Source organism: Schistocerca gregaria, chromosome X (assembly GCF_023897955.1).
Source record: "Schistocerca gregaria isolate iqSchGreg1 chromosome X, iqSchGreg1.2, whole genome shotgun sequence".
NCBI classification, from domain to species: domain Eukaryota; kingdom Metazoa; phylum Arthropoda; class Insecta; order Orthoptera; family Acrididae; genus Schistocerca; species Schistocerca gregaria.
In genome coordinates, this window is record NC_064931.1 from 330,494,224 (window position 1) to 330,512,196 (window position 17,973).

The following is a 17,973-nucleotide window of genomic DNA, read 5'->3' on the forward strand; positions in this document are numbered from 1 at the left end:
ACCAACTGTTCGGTGACGTGGCCTACGCCGTTGAAATAAATGCAAAGTACACATTTATTTGCGAACTTGGCGGAAGTTCACCAATTCTGTTAGCGCAGTCTAACCTGAATTAAAGCCAGAACTCGTGTAAAACTTACATTCTTACAGTCTCATACCACGAAGGGAACTAATTTAATTAAGAACTACCAGTAGTCCCAATGAGGCAGCCAGACAAAAGAGATTCCTTCTGTAAATACTGACGTTATAATGCTCAGTCTGCGCAATGAAATTGTAGCTACTATCACAGACGTTACTGTCACTTTCCCAAACCATTAGTTCAGAACATTGACGTTCTCATACAAAATTTTATAGTATCGCATAAATATTGGATTGTGCATACGAAGAGAAATACTGGACTAATACGGCTCATGTTATGCGGAGAGTTAATTTCAGAGTGCACACAGTATCTTTCGAAACTTAGGAGGTGAAGACCCAACAAGGAAAAAAGTTTGCTCTATGTTGGCTCAGTGTTCTGAAAAATCGGTAGGTTCCTATCGGCAGCAGGGTATCTAGAGCATTTGACTCCTACCAACAAAGTTAAAAGACCTAAATATAATGTTAAAAACAACCAAGTCCTCGGAAAACCACGTTTCTATGGAATTTGTACCAGTGCCACATGTCTAATTTGGCACAGAGCAGTCGAGAAGAGGTGTGGAAGGACGACTATGGTTTGACGTCCAGTCGACGTCAAAATCATTAGAGATGGATCTCAAGCTCGGATTGGGAAACGAAATCGTGCGCTCCCTTTAAAAGTAATCTTCAGCATTCAGCTAAGCTATTACTGAAAACCTAGATTTGGGTAGCCGGACAGGGATTTGAACCACCATCCTCTCGATTAAGAGTCCAATGTGTTGCCACCTCGCTCTGAAGGAAACATCAGGACACACTCGACTTAAAACAACCTGGTATATAAGTTGTCGCCGATAAGAGAGATCAGTGCCGTTACCATTTCCATCCGAGTGCAGTTCTGTGACGGGCGAAAATGATTAGGAAGGCCGAATGAAAAGGGAAAGCGAGATTGAGGCGGCGGAGAACGACGACGACAAGAAATGTTCAAACGAACGGAAGGTTCTTCTCTTTAAATTAAACATACAAAAACTTCCGGTTGCAATACTGATAAGGAACTGAAGACCAAACGCGAAAATTTTAGAAGTTACAGCTGTGATGTGGATGGTAAATTGATATAGTAGAAATACATTGATGAAAAAAAAAATTGCAGCACCAATATATAATGTAGAGTAATGAAAATTCGGGAATACATTTGTCTAGATAACATATTTAAGTGATTAACATTGCAAGATCAACAGTTTAATGAAGCATCAGATAAACCGTTGCAAATGTGAAATGCTGGTACATTAATAACCAGTGTAACCGCCAGAATGTTGTATGCAAGCATGCAAACGTGCATGCATTGTGTGGTGCTGCTAGATATGTTTGTGGGATGCAGTTCCATGCCTGTTGCACTTGGTCGGTCAATACAAGTACCGATAATGGTTCAAATGGCTCTGAGCACTATGGGACCTCAGATGTTAAATCTGAGGTTATCAGTCCCCTAGAACTTAGAACTATTTAAACATGACTAACCTAATGACATCACACACATCCATGCCCGAGGCAGGATTCGAACCTGCGACTGTAGCGATCGCGCGGTTCCCAACTGAAGCGCCTAGAACCGCTCGTCCACAACGGCCGGCCTACCGATAATGCTGTTTGTGGATGACGCTGGAGCTGACGTCCGATAATGTCCCATGTGTGCTCAATTGGGGACAGATCTGATGATCGAGTAGACCAAGGCAACATGCTGACACTTTGTAGCGCATGTTGCATTGGAACAAGGTATGTGGGCCAGCGCTTTACTGTTGAACATTCCCTGGAATGCTGTTCACGAATGGCAGCATAACAGGTCTAATCACCAGACTGACGTACAAATTTGCCATCATGGTACGTGGTACAACCAAGAGAGTCCTCCCGCTCCCACGAAATCGCATCCCAGACCATAACTCCAGGTGTTGGTCCAGTGTGTCTAGCAAACAGACAGGTTGCTTGCAGGCCTTCTACTGGCCCCCTAACACGGCCATCACTGGCACCGAGATAGAACTGGTTTCCATCGGAAATAACAGACCTCCACCCTGAACTCGAATGAGCTCTCGCTTGACACCACTGAAGTCGGAAGTGGCAATGGTTTGAGGTTAGTGGAATGCACGCTACAGGGCGCCTGGTTCGGAGCTGTCCTTGAAATAATCGATATATAACAGATCATTGCCTCACTGTGGTGCCAACCGCTGCTCAGATTGCTGCTACAGCCACAGCTATACGCCTAACACGATGGCCTTCCCTCTCGAAAGTGCCACGTGGCTGTCCGGAGCCCAGTCTTCTTGCGACCTCACATTCTCGTGACCACCGTTGCCAGTAATTACGTACAGTGGCTAAATTCCTGCCAAGTCTTTCTGCAGTATCATAGACGGAACATTCAGAGTCTCATAGTCAAAATACACGACCTCGTTCGAACTCAGTGATGTGCTGATAGTAGCGTCTTTATCGCATTAAAGGCATTCTTGACTACCAGAAACTCACGACGTTCAGTCTCAAAGGTAACTAACGCTCACGACCGTTACAGTATGTATTTACAGCAAACGTGATTGGCACTAGTAGCGCCATTATGAGGATGCAACTCTTATGCGACGCTCGCGAAATTGGAGTGGACATCATCTTTCAGATATAAAAGCACTTCTACCAACTTTGGTTTATGTCACATAACTTCCTGATGCTGTTATTTTTCCGTTAGTGTTTATAGTATACAATGGCGTCCAAAGCCAATACGAATCTTTTGAATGTCATTTTTCTGCCTCACTGTCTATCGTTAGCATAAAATAATTACTTTTTCTTTGGATTTTCCACTACTGCATAGATTTTCCAGAATAATGATTTTCAACTGTCTTAAAAAAAGGAAGTATAATGTAATTGAAATACAAATACAAAACTTCAACTGGTTATTAATGGGAAAAAATAGAAATTAAATAGAAATGAAAAGTTTAACTCCTCAAATAGACATGTACTAAAGCGCAAAAAAAAGTCTAGGCATGCGTATTGAAATACAGAGATACGTGAACAGGCACAATAAGGCTCTGTGGTCGGCAACGCCTATATAAGACAACAAGCGTCTGGCGCAGTTGTTAGATCGGTTACTGCTGCTACAATGGCAGGTTATCAAGATTTAAGTGAGTTTGAACTTGGCGTTATAGTCGGCGCACGAGACATGGGACACAGAATCTCAGAGGTAGCGATGAAGTTGGGATTTTCTCGTACGACCATTTCACTAGTGTACCATGAATTTCAGGAATACGGTAAAACATCAAATCTCCCACATCGCTGCGGCCGTAAAAAGATCCTGCAAGAACGGGACCAACGACGACAGAAGAGCAACCTTTCTGCAAATTGCTGCAGACTTCAATGCTGGGCCATTAACAAGTGCCAGCGTGCGGAGCATTCAAAGAAACATCATCGGTATAGGCTTTCGGTGCCGAAGGTGCACTCGTGTACCTTTGATGACTGCACGACACAAAGCTTTACGCCTCGCCTGGGCCCATCAACACCGTCATTGGACTGTTGATGATTGAAAACATGTCACCTGGTCGGACGAGTTTCCTTTCAAATTTTATCGAGCGGCCAGACGTGTACGTGTATGGAGATAACCTCATGAATCCATGAAGCCTTTATGTCAGCAGGGGACTCTTCAAGCTGGAGGAGGCTCTGTAATGGTATGGGGCGTGTGGAATTGGAGCGATATGGGACCCCTTATACTTCTAGATGCGACTCTGCAAGTGACACGTACGTAAGCATCCTGTCTGACCACCTGCAATAATACATGTCAGTTGTGCATTCCGAGTTTGGAACCGCGCGACCGCTACGATCACAGGTTCGAATCCTGCCTCTGGCATGGTTTTGTGTGATGTCCTTAGGTTAGTTAGGTTTAAGTAGTTCTAAGTTCTAGGGGACTGATGACCTCAGAAGTTAAGTCTCATAGTGCTCAGAGCCATTTGATATTTTCGTGCATTCCCATGGACTTGGGCAATTCAAGCAGGACAATGAGACACCCCACACGTTCAAAATTTCTACAGAGTGACGCCAGGAACACTCTTCTGAGTTTAAACCCTTCCAGTAGCCACCATACTCCCCACACATGAAAATTATTGAGCATAGCTGGGATGCTTTGCAACGTGATGTTCAGAAGCGATCTCCACGCTATCGTACTCTTACGGATTTATGGACAGCCCTGCAAGATTCATGGTGTCGGTTCCTTCCGGCACTACTTCAGACATTAGTCGAGTCCATGCCACGTCGTGTTGGGGCACTTCTGCGTGGTCGCGGGGGACCTACACAATATTAGGCAGGTGTACCAGTCTTTTGGCTATTGAGTCAACAGTTTTATTTACACTACTGGCCATTAAAATTGCTACAACGCGAAGATGACGTGCTACAGACACGAAATTTAATTGACAGGAAGAAGATGCTGTGAGTTGCTTTGCTTTTCAGACCATTCACACAAGGCTGGTGCCGGTGGTGACACCTACAACGTGCTGACATGAGGAAAGTTTCCAACCAATTTCTCATACACAAACAGCAGTTGACTGGCGTTGCCTGGTGGAAAGTTGTTATGCCTCGTGTAAGGAGGAGAAATGCGTACCATCACGTTTCCGAATTTGATAAAGGTCGGATTGTAGTCTATCGCGATTGCGGTTTATCGTATCGCGACACTGCTGCTCGCATTGGTCGAGATCCAATGACTGTTTCCAGAAAATGGAATCGGTGGGTTCAGAAGGGTAATACGGAACGCCGTGCTGGATTCCAACGGCCTCGTATCACTAGCAGTCGAGATGACAGGCATCTTATCCGCATGCCTGTAACGGATCGTGCAGCCACATCTCGATCCCTGATTCAACAGATGGGGACGCTTGCAAGAAAACATCAGCACGAACAGTTCGACGACGTTTGCAGCAGCATGGACCACCAGCTCGGAGACCATGGCTATGGTTACCCTTGACGCTGCATCACAGGCGGGAGCGCCTGTGATGGTGTGCTCAAAGACGAACCTGGGGCACAAACGGCAAAACGTAATTTTTTCGGGTGAATCCAGGTTCTGTTTACAGCATCATGATGGTCGCATCCGTGTTTGGCGACATCGCGGTGAACGCACATTGGAAGCGTGTATTCGTCATCGCCATACTGGCGTATCACCCAGCGTGATGGTATGGGGTGCCGTTAGTTACACGCCTTGGTCACCTCTTGTTCACACTGACGGCACTTTGAACAGTGGACGTTACATTTCAGATGTGTTACGACCCGTGGCTCTACCCTTAATCCGATCCCTATGAAACCCTACATTTCAGCACGATAATGCACAACCGCATGTTGCAGGTCCAGTATGGGCCTTTCTGGATACAGAAAATGTTCGACTGCTGCCCTGGCCAGCACATTCTCCAGATCTCTCACCAACTGAAAACGTCTGGTCAATGGTGGCCGAGCAACTGGCTCGTCACAATACGCCAGTCACTACTCTTTATGAACTGTGGTATTGTGTTGAAGCTGCATGGGCAGCTGTACCTGTACACGCCATCCAAGCTCTGTTTGACCCAATGACCAGGCCATTAAGGCCGTTATTACGGCCAGAGGTGGTTGTTCTGGGTACTGATTTCTCAGGATCCATGCACCCAAATTGCGTGAAAGTGTAATCACATGCCTGTTCTAGTGTAATATATTTGTCCAATGAATACCCGTTTATCATCTGCATTTCTTCTTAGTGTAGCAATTTTAATGGTCAGTAGCGTATTTAATACAAACCACACAGTAAAGCCGTGTTAACACAGTGATATGCGTTTTGAGAATCAACCTCTAGTCTTCTTGCTGTTCATAAATCGCAGGTACTTGAGCAAGCAAAGTAGCAGTCATAAAATAATTTGCATAAACAGCCATCGTCTATCGCATCACACTACCCGCTCATTCACCAGAATATCTTATTCTCTCATGATTATGAGAGCGTGACTCTCGAAACATTGCTTTATTTTGTATCGTACGCTGAGTCAATGTAACGTTCAAAGTTTATGTTTATGAGTGACAGAGAGACTGAACTGTTGCCCTCCTCTTTCACATAATGCAACCACAAGCCTCTCTTCTGTGTGTGTCTATTAAAACTGAAAATTTTGAATAATTCACGCCCAGAATGTTTTGATTCCATAAACGAAGCGTCACTCGTATACTTAAGGGCGTAGCTCACCTGCACAGCACAGTTCGAAAACGCCCACGGTCTAACAAAGTACCGAAGCTTGACTTACGTCAAGATTGTTCCTCTAATCACTTTACTCCATAAGATACCATGGAGGAGCTGACGTAATATTGCGGGTAGATTTTTAAAGCAGCGAATTCTTCAACCTCAGTGCCTTAAGGAATATTTCTTTAGAATGCGTTGCAATTAAGAGCAATGTTCTGTCAATGAACTAATTCCACATAAGGTCATGCCAGTTACTATTGAATTGCTGCTAATTTTCAATGTTCAAGAGAGCACCACCGTTGAAAAAGAGGGAAGGGTTCCTCCAGAAATTCCTTGCATCCACACACCACTGGATCTCTCTTGACGTCAGGCACACTGAAGAGCCGCGTTCCCTTTAGAATTATGTTCAGTGTGAACCGAATTCGAATTACTTTCATAAAGCGGAAAGTGCAGTCGTGTTTGTAAAGTAGATGATGTTAATGAAACGGAAGAACAAGGAGTTTAAAGCGAGCAGCCTATCAGCCGATTTCAAACGTTGACAATTACGGCAAGAATCCATTCCTCTTGACGAGCACGTGTCAATTAATAAATGCTCATACGAATTGAAATACACAAAAGTCGCAATGTTGCATAGCGGCAAATATTTCGTGTAAATATTGCGAGCAATCTTGTTGCTTTTGTGCCGAGGAAGTATATTCGTTGACGAGAAAACATTAATGCTGTGGAGTTCGTGTTGTGGTGGAACACTTGAGCAGTCCATATCTTGTACTGCGCAAAAGGGACAGATATCCGAGAAAACATTCCAGTATTCGTCTAAAGCTATTTAGAACCAATGCGTACCCATTAATAACTGTTTAAGCACAGATTTGTACAGGATGCGTAATGGGCCTTGTCTATACATGGCGAGTACGATAACGTTGAATATACATGAGAGGAGGGGGGAGGTATGTGCCTGTGTGGGATTGCACAATAAACAGACGCAACCTCGACGCAGAACGCCAGATCTGTCGTCCACTGGAGTGCCGACTGGTGTGCTGGAATTGGCAAGCTACCATTGTGTGCTACGGTTGACCTCGAGCACGCCGGAGAAAGTAGACGTCGCAGATGTATACACTCTGTATTGCCGGCTTCCTGCAGCGTTCGTTCACATGGCTTACTGCTGCCGTCAGAGCATTGCAATATCCTTCAATAGAGCTCTACGCTTCTCCTCTACATGGTGCTACGTTCTACGCATGTTCTCTTGTCTCTAAAGAGAAGCTATTTCAAATGTTCAAATGTGTGTGAAATCTTATGGGTCTTAACTGCTAAGGTCATCAGTCCCTAAGCTTACGCTTTACTTAACCTAAATTATCCTAAGGACAAACACACACACCCATGCCCGAGGGAGGACTCGAAACTCCGCCGGGACCAGCCGCACAGTCCATGACTGCAGCGCCCGCGACCGCTCGGCTAATCCCGCGCGGCAGAAGCTATTTCTTCACCGCCTTCCACCCGTAATTATAATCTAAGCTTAGCTGTTGACTGCCTGTGCTACGTCGGTAACATACCGACCGCCTCAAACTAGAAATTACACTGGCCAAGAAAACAGTTAATCATCCAGGAAAAGAAGAGGAAACGAAATGAAACTTCAGGGGTTGAGACGTATGTGTTATTTCGAACCACATTTATAAATGACTTCGCAGTATGAGGCCACTTCGCAGCTCACAACTATTGTAACTAGTCCTTAATATCCTGGAGACGGACACTGGGACAGAAGTGCCGTCCGATATGTTTCCACAAGCCTTCTATTGGGGACGGATCGGATGACCTTGCCGGCCACGGCAATACCTCAAAATCACGCAAACAGTTCATGGAGATACGTGCCGCGTGTGGATCAGCATTACCTTGCTTAAAATTGAGACCATGGTACTATCAAAGAGAATGCGACTCCATTCATCAGCAGCCCATGCTTCCCGATCGCGGCAATACTCCAAACGCAGTCGGTTATGTAGTGTTCTCAACGTCAGCCTACGCATAGGACGGTAATTCAATAGTCCGGCTGTTGCTGGTCTGACCTTTAGTGCGGGATGACACAGTACGTTGTAGCGAGTCAATTATCTGTTATCAGATGTGCTTGGTGCACAATACCCCACATGTCTGGATATCGGACGTTTCGACCAGCCGGCCAAATGGAGACCCACAAGGAGGCACCTTTTTTCGTACGTGCACGAAGTTAACATTGACATCCGATCAAATCTTCCGAGAGCTTCAGTTATTTTGTCAAGCAGTGTATTTGTTTTTCTAACCGAAATACAGGGAAGCCAAAAACACTACACAGACGGTAGATGACCGCAAACAAAGTACTCTGAGATGAGGAACCAATTGCCGGAAATAAATATTTCAGGGGCAGTTACCTGTTGGAAATTGTTTACCGAGGGCAAACACTGGAACTTAACTCTGAAACAGTTGAGGGCCTAAGGAGTTGGGCGAATCACATCTCTCTTGTGGGCAGTATAGTTCATCTGAGTAGCTCAACTGTTGTTTGAAGTATGTCTACTACGAGTATGTTCAGGGAGTAAATAAAAAGGGTGCAAGCACCTCCAAGGAAATCACTACTGGAGTGAGCATAAATTGCCAGTATAGAAACAAAAAGCATGACTATTTAGCTACAGGAAGAATATTAGATGAACAACACACTTAACGGTAAGTGTTTGCGCCTACGATATTTCCCAGTGCCCTAGATACATGCACTGTTCTAAGAGACACTGCTTTATATTATGTAGTTCGTAACAGGAAATCTATCTTCTTTAATTCCCAGGCCGACCGCAGTGGTCCAGCGGTTCTAGGCGCTTCAGTCCAGAACCGCGCGACTGCTACGGTTGCAGGTTCGAATCCTGCCTCGGGAATGGATGTGTGTGACGTCCTTAGGAGAGTTAGGTTTAAGTAGTTCTAAGTTCTAGGGGACTGATGACCTTAGAAGTTAAGTCCCATCGTGCTCAGAGCCATTTTAAGCATTTTCATTCCCATAAAGAAAATAAATGGTCGTGTTTGCAAATATTGATATCTAAATAACTGAAGACGTGGCCAACCGCTCCAATTGTTAAGGCATATATACGAGCTAAGGTTTTTACATATTGGACAAGATTTTAAAAGACATTTCGTTTCTGTAATTCCGACTTGGGCAAAACCTAATACTTCACCTTGTTTTTATTCTTACCCTTACATTTATCGACACCTACGTATCATCTTCAGTGGGCCTTGTTTTATTCTTGGAAAATACTGACGAAACTTATGTCTGCTTTAGGCCTGAAGACTACAGGGTGATCGAGAAGTTGCGCCCATCAGCCCCAAGAAGCAAAATAAACTGTGTAATCATGTCTTGGTGCAGAATATTTCCTTGTAATTTCAACAAAAATGGGGCTCACTATACGACGACGCGTCACATACAATACCAATTTTCTGACAGTGCAACGTGTTTTCAAGAAAGACATTTGGATTTCGTTTGCTCAAATTATTGAGTTTCGCGTATTCACGTATCCCTAAGGTGAAACCACGTCTTATCAGTGGAGAAAATACGATCCACTACCGCTATTCCACAGACGTCAACAAATGACCAAAACCAAGTACACTGTACAGTGAGCTAGACGCTTTTCTTTGTCCAGTACCTTCAATTCCTACACACTACGAAATTTTAAATTCTGCATCGCTTTCTGAGCACTAATTTTAAGAAATCTGAGATTGGACAGATAGTCTGCTCAAGCGTTTTGAAGGCCAACGCAGAAGCACTATGGGACTTAACATCGTAGGTCACAGTCCCCTAGAACTTAGAACTACTTAAACCGAACTAACCTAAGGACATCACACATATCCATGCCCGAGGCAGGATTCGAACCTGCGACTGTAGCAGTCGCGCGGTTCCGGACTGACGCGCCTAGAACCGCCCTGCCACGGCGGCCGGCTCTTGGTTCTCCCCTTGCCCGCAACTGATCAACATTCAAGGGAACGAGCACTTTATGTTGTCTTTCTTTAACTGTCCGACACTGCGGTATCTGGTTAGTCCCCACGAAATGCTTCTACCACACGTGTATACCAACAACTGACAAAATACTGTTGAACAATGAAAAATCGCTGCTGTTGAGAAAACAACGTATTTACCATGCAATCAACTGCGCCATATTACAGACGTCATGTGACTTCTAACCGTTACGTTGGCATCTTCATTGGTTGTCGGTAATACTTTTAGCGTATTCTTAATTTATGATGATTGCTCGTTTGGAAAAACGTTACGTTCAAAGAAGAGATGTATAAGTTGGCGTGCTTTTATCCGTCTAGGCCTAAGAAAGGGAATCAGCCATGAGTTTTGTATAATATTTTACAGAAACAAAATGAGAACCACTGAAGATGACATGGGTGTCAATATTAAAATGAGAGAAACCTCGAGTCTTTCATAAGTTTTAAAAGCCAAATTTAATTCATAAATATGTAAAAAACGTCACCAACCTCAGTAAGATGATTTTTGAAAAACAAAACAATAGCGATGAGCAAGAAGTATCTATAATCTTCCTTTCGTTGAAAACTTGAATGGTCTGACGCAAAGTTGCTGTAGAAGCAGACGGAACTGTCAAGAGATTAGGCGAAATTCTGTGCATACGGTAAACATTTATAATTTTAGGGAGGACGAAGTTTGTAACACAGGTTGGACGAGGAAGTATTGACTAACAAAGAACACAGCACCAATGTTCTCTCATCCAGTTTAGCGATAACTCAACAGAATGAGATAAAGCTCATGAAACTGCAACTGAAAGACTTCGGATTTACTACAATATTTAAGACTGCGAAGAGTGTTCAATACTTTTCAGTACTAGTATTTAATAAAAGTATTTTTCAAATTTACAACCATGTTGTATGCAGGCTTATATTTGTCCAGTATCTGTGATATTCTGAATCGAAGTATGTCCGCTCTAACAGCAGTGGTGCGATTTTTATGTCAACAAACGGCAGCTCCGTCCTACTCAAAGGCAACGTTCAGTCATACCATGTTTGTTTGTAAACTGAACACGCTGCATAACAAACAGCTGTCTGACACTTCGACATTAGTAGCGCCACCCTGAAGAACAATATACAGTCACCTGTGATGTGTTCAGGGTGGACTTTACCAGTTTCTCCAGTTCACGACTGGTCGTCAAAGATTCAGATGGAGCATTACTCTTTACAGCAATTTCAGTGAATGTATAGCGTGTGGAAAGTCGAACAAATGTATAGAGAAAAGTTTCGCAATATGCATCACCTGATTAGAAGAGCACGATCACTCTGGACAGGAATTTAACGACAAACAGGGTCATTTAAGCCACAGGCAGAACAGTTCGAACAGTTTAATTCTACAGAACAGTTTGAACAATTTAATTCTAGGCGTTGGATAAGTAGGAGAAGATTCGTCCGCCAACTTGCCAATGAAATGCGCACTTCTAAGAATGCAGTGTGAAGAGAAACGGGATGTTAAGGTTGACACGCTACTCCTGTTCTCCCACAGAGTATATGTGAGTAGCGTTGCTGGGTGAACGGAATCCGTGGAAGACCGTTGCTTAGCCCAACAGTTTAATGATCGTAGTAAGTGTACAGTTACATGTTCAGTAATCGTATACACAAAACAAATGAGATTTTTCGCATTACTACGACAGTACGTCGTGGTGTATTAGCGCGTGACTGGTTTTCGAACACTAACAACACGCACCCTTACGCTGTGACATGTTTCAATTTGAGCGATAAATTCAATCGCGTGTTCGTCCTCTCACCAGATGGTAAAAACGTTGCGCACTACACGGAATACGAAATGCCGAAATGTTAGGCGCAAGGAGTCAACGAATGGGGACGTGGATGGGATGAAATGGATCTTGCGTTGTCTGCAACTACCACTGACAGTGCAGAACCAAACATATTCAAATACGTGTCGTTTCCTTTGTGTGAGATCTCGTGCACGTTTGTAGAAAAGTGCTAGTCCGCTGCCACTGAATGGTTTGATTATCATGGAACTTATCTCAGCGTAAGAATAGAATTCAATGTCGGAAAAGAATTGCGCCCAAGTATAATACTTTCAAGTCTCTCTGTTGCTAGTGCAAATTCTTTCAATTGGACGCCACTTCGGCGATTTCCATGGGCCTAATCGATGCAAGATACCTAAATGGGGAAAGTACAGTTAACGAGGAATCCAAACTACGTGTCATTCCTGGCGGCTTCTCACGTCGTTGGGAGGTGAAGCCTAGATTACAGGCAGACTGAAAATTTCCGTAGTCCAAACCCGCGACCTCCCTGTTTCCAGGCACACGCTTTACTGCTAGACCATCAAGAGTTCCGACTATGCACAGCTATGTGATGACAAATACTTCCTTAATCAGATAACATATATTAGTAGACTATACCCATTGTCCAAGAGGTGTCAGACTCCAGATTCAAATGAACGGTGTTCCAGCGCCATTCAGTCTTAGAATGGCTTTCTGCCACTTCTCGCACCTTTCGCCTCTAGTAATGAATTTCCTGTGTGAGAAATATTACCGTGGTTCGGAATCCACGTTACTGTAGGTATTCTCTCTCTCCCCCCCCCCCCCCCCCTCACCCAACGCAACTAACAGTGTAAATCAGTCTAAAGGCCGGAAGAAGAAGGCACCTCAAATATGACAATGACTAGTAAAACATTGGCGTTCAAACGAACCAGCTGTACATTTTTTCCTACGTATTAATTCTAGAGGGAGAATCGTAGGATAGTTGCTCAATGGCAGCACAGGATGAACAGTTTGTCCCACAGAATAATGGGAATTGTTGTTTCTTTATTGGCCTAGCCACTGGTGGTACGTCCGATCTGAAGCAAGGCAGAAACCAGGTATGAAGGAAGATGAGGGTTTAATGTCTCGTCGACAATAAAGTCATAAGGAGACGCAGCACAGGATCTGACCTCATCTACATGTACACTCTGCAAGTCACCTTACGGTGTGTGGCGGAGGAGACTTCGGGTACACTTGAGTTCCTGTCCCACTACCAAGAGGTGCGTCGGAAGAATAGCGGCCGCAGGCATCCTATTCCTCTAATCTTCCTGTGGAGGCCATTTCGTGATAAGTACGAGCGTATGTGGGACGAAGTTGCCCCACTCTTCTCGGAACAAATGTTCTACACATTTTAACAATAAAATTCTCCGCGCTTCATAACGCTTCGCTTGTATCTGCTAATTTGTTTGTTCAGTATCAGCGTAACGTTCTCGTAGTTACTGAACGAACCTGTGACGAAAGGCGGCGCTATTCTTTGTATGTTCACCATCCCTTCTTTCCATCTTACCTGGCAAAGCCCCAGCCTGAAAAGAAGTGCTCTAGAATAGACAGATCGAGAGTTTCATAAGCCGCTTCTTTCGTCGATGAATCCCATTCCCTTTGCATTTTTCCAGTGAATCTCAGCCTATCATCTTTACCTGCTAGTAGTTTTATATGGCCATTACACTTTACATCGCTCTGGACGGTATCCCTACAAATTTTGCGACTAAATGTTTCCAATAATTTATCACCAACATTGTGTTTGTGTGCAATAAGCTACATTTATTTTCTCTGGGGGTCAACTGCAAGTCTCTGCACCAGTCTTCTATTTTCTGCGCGTCTTACTGCATTACGCTATAGTTTTCTGGCGCTGCATCTTCATTGTACAGTCATCTAGGTAATAGGCCAAAAACTTCTTAAAAGAAACATTACAGCTTTGCATTAAGCTATTTAGGGAAGGCACGAGAACTCTAAATCTGGATGATTCGAGAGCCTCGGTCAAACCAGGGAGCAAGAGACGGGTTGTGGCTCTGCCGTCAGGTGAAAGAGATAGCACGGCTACTGACCCCCGCCTACTGAGCATTCTGAGAAAAGCACGCTCCGCGTCTCACTTACTCTATTTGTTTGGCGAACAAAGCCATCCACGTCGAGTGACAAGCTCAGTGACGTACTCTTACTTCGATCAGTACATATCCCCCGGTTTACCGTCCAATAAAAAAATGAATGTCTTCTTAAAACGAAGATATAGACAAAATACTTTTATCCCCCTGCAAAGTTATCTCCATATGCCATAGCACATTTTTGATAACATTTATAAAACTACGGACATGAAGTGAATGGGTATATGAGGATGCAGTGCCGCTGAAATAGGCTCATAAACGCTGAACCTGCAATGTAATGTACGTCGTATTGACCCAAGTCTTAAAGTATTAGACTATCTGAGCATGCCTATTGGCCTAAATAGAATCTTAACTGTCACTGAAGTTTTCTCCTATTAATTCTAAATAGACAACCAGAGTTTCTCCATTCCGGATTTGTATTACCAGAGTAACGGAAGTGATAGAGAACCGCGGCTTGTCCTGCTATATGGCCGCCATTTTGTGCTGCACCCTCTCATAAATATACTGGCTGAAAGTTATTTACGTAATATTTGAGATATGTACTTTCGTCTGTTGATAGAGATTCGTATCAAAAAAATAATTTCTTGCAGAAGAAAAGTTGAACTTACGCATAACATGAGGCTCCGAGAGCGGAAAACCTCGTAATGTGGTGTCCGATCTATATATCAACTAAGCATTTTCACATTGACAAATCATTGACGGCCGTGAAAGAAGCGATAAGTGTCAGATAAAAAAAATCCTGGGGTGTAGACTTGAATCTGTAGTCTAGTTCTTACCCACCGAAATATACAAGGGACTGAAATAAAAAAAAAAAGGAAGATAAAAAATCAGATCAACAAGGATGAAATGAATGTAATTCAATGAGAAACAAATGATATACATGAAATCGTTTGAAAAACGCTGAACATACAATTCAGTGAAATAACCGTAACAACAGAAAATTTATTCGAGACAGATTATCAACACGTATTCATTACATCGTAGGCTCAGTATTTTAACTGGATTTTACTTAGGATTCAGATAGCCAAATAATTAACGTTACTGTGGTCGATAAGCAGAAGATCACAGGTTCGAGCCTCTCTTTGGCCCAACTTTTCATTTGTCACGAAGTATTTGAAACAACAGAAAACACTAATTAAAGGCTTATTTTGGACTCAGTCGAAGCATTCTCTATTCCGGATCTAAATGTTGGAACCAAATTACTTCTGCCGTAACGATGCTTTACATGGAAGACGAATATTTGTTACACATTGTCAATAAAATCTCTGTCCACATCAGTGTGTGTGGCCTTTTCAAGCACATATCAGTAACCGATCTTACGTTTATCGAAATCTTGTAGAATGATGGCTTTCACACAATCGTTGCTAATCTACCGATATTAATATTACATAGCCGCCGATTTTCTGCTCACGTCTTCTGTTTTGCATGCATTTTTGTCTCAGTTATCCTCAATTCGTAAGCAGACTGTGTTTATGAGCTGCTTGATTGCACTACTGCAATTCTTAAAACTATTACGTTTGACTGACTGCACTGACAATTATGCATCAGCTTTGTTCGGCGCTACATGGTGTTTGTCGATACCTTTCTCCATGTACACGCACATTTCCTGATACACATTTCCACGTAAATACCATTGAGTCGCCATTTTTTTTAACGCATCACGTTCATACTGAGTATCTGTGCAGGTATTTGATTGGCGCCAACAGTGTATGACTAATAGAATCAGATACTTTATACTGAACGACGAATGGTCGATACAAGCAAAATTATCATCGGCTGTGCCACAAGAACGCGTAATATGAGACCAAATTTTCTCTAAACATATAAATGATTCATAATGCAAGATCAGCACCTATCATTTTTCGCTGACTTTTAAAGATTGTGTGAGAAAAGTGGCTTAATTCAGCGACAACCAAATTCATTAAGGTTTCAGAAATAATTGCCACTATGGAGAGTCCGATCTCAACATACACATTTTGTATCTGAAAGCTGGAGGAGGAAACGTTGAGCCATTGCTGTTTTAAGTATGCGTTCAAAGAACCGGAACGTTGTCGGCTTTCGTGCCAGGGAAAGCGAACGTTTTCAGTTGGCTGAGAAATAATATGGCATTCGGATGCGCTGACGACACAGGGCAACTGTGCTTCAAATCACTCTAAATTTGATAACTTACTGAAGCGTTTTATAAAAGTTTGTAAATACGTCTTTCGACGATTATCCAAACGGCCAAACTTGAGATAGCCAATGTGCTGGAATCTCGATTAAATTTATCGCTCGGATTTCGCTGCTTACTTAAATTATGCCGCACAGATTTTTGGTAACTCCAAAAAGGTGTCATTTTATGTCACCTTGTGCCATTAGTGGGTTTCAAGAAGGGAATCTGACGAAGTGGTGTCATTCTTCTTCCCAAAGGTTTACGGATGCTAACATTTAACTATATTGCGAAATTTCAGTGCACACGTACACATCTTAGCGATTTGTTCAACAAATTTTGCAACTCCTATTTTATAAACGTTTAGTAATTACAGCGGAAGATAATGAACTTACTGGCTACTGCTGAAGGCTTCACGGGAAGTTTTCGATACGTATGTGTTGAGATAAGACACTATTGCCTGATCGGTTGTAACTGAACTGTTTATAAACGCTTTAAGCCTAGTTGACAAGACTGATTTCTCGGCAGAAGAGATTTTCCATTTGATTAATAAGCGATGAGGCAGATCTGGGTTGTTATATTTCTCGCAGTGGAGTACTTAATTCAATCCTTGCGTAAAAGCTGTTATGCTGATTTACAACTTATGTTGTCAGTTGGGTAGACCACAAGTAAACAAATGCACCAGAAAATCCGAAGTTTTCCTTCGTTTTAATTCTATAAACGTCCCATAGCCTTGTTGTTTCAGATACATTGACGCGTACTGTAAATTTGTGTGTTGTGTTCTTCATGGAGAGAACTATAATCTGAGCCTAAGTACTGGTGGTGTCACGAAATGAAAAGTAGTGAACATCTGGCTATGGATGTGCATAAAAAACGCAGTAGCCCTGTTAGGAACAATAGTACACTTCTGCGTTTTTTCATTAGCTATGCTTTCGCAGTCAAAACATTTACTTTACAGCTGTTAGTAATGACGTTCTACGTAAAACACAGAGAAGGGAAAAATAAGTCCTTTGGCCTGAAAGAACTAATGACTACGAGATCGTCTCTAGGAATTTCGTTCACCGCGTCATTCACACTATGAGATTGATCTCCAAGTTGTCATGGCATTTCATGGGGCAGTCTTCACAACCCTCTTTGTCAAACATGCAATGATTTTTCCTAATCAGTTTCATCTCCTACGTCCTCCAGTTTCTTTTTTTCTTTTTGCTCTCTTGTTACACAAGGTGTTACAAAATTACTTTTACAATCGGGCGGTTTTCTCACATAAAAACATCAGAAAAGTCCTTGTAAAAATATGAGGGAAAACTTCTCTTTCTGAGATATTTCTACAAATAAACGTTCAACCAGTTTCGGGGTACAGTCGAACAACTGAAGTGTGTAAAGAATAGTTAAAATGCGTTTTGTAAGATATTCGACTTAATTTATCGGTTCAAGTCAATTTAATTATGCTTGTATTACATCCTATGACGAAGACATGTTTACATTTGAAGTTTGGGGTAGGCATGTCTAACTTGTCGCACATGTAGTAGCAGTAGTAATAAGTTCCCCGGTGGTCTGCTGTCACCCAAGCTCTGATGCTATTAACGTCGCTTTTCTGAGAGAGGAACTGTAGCAACAAAAACACTA

The 17,973-nt window shown here is 42.9% G+C and overlaps 1 protein-coding gene across 2 annotated transcripts in view; it reads right to left on the reverse strand.

The window, feature by feature from the left end:
* LOC126298319 (proton myo-inositol cotransporter-like) overlaps positions 1–17,973 on the reverse strand; it is a 520,199-nt gene that overhangs the window by 170,124 nt on the left and 332,102 nt on the right. The window lies entirely within an intron of this gene.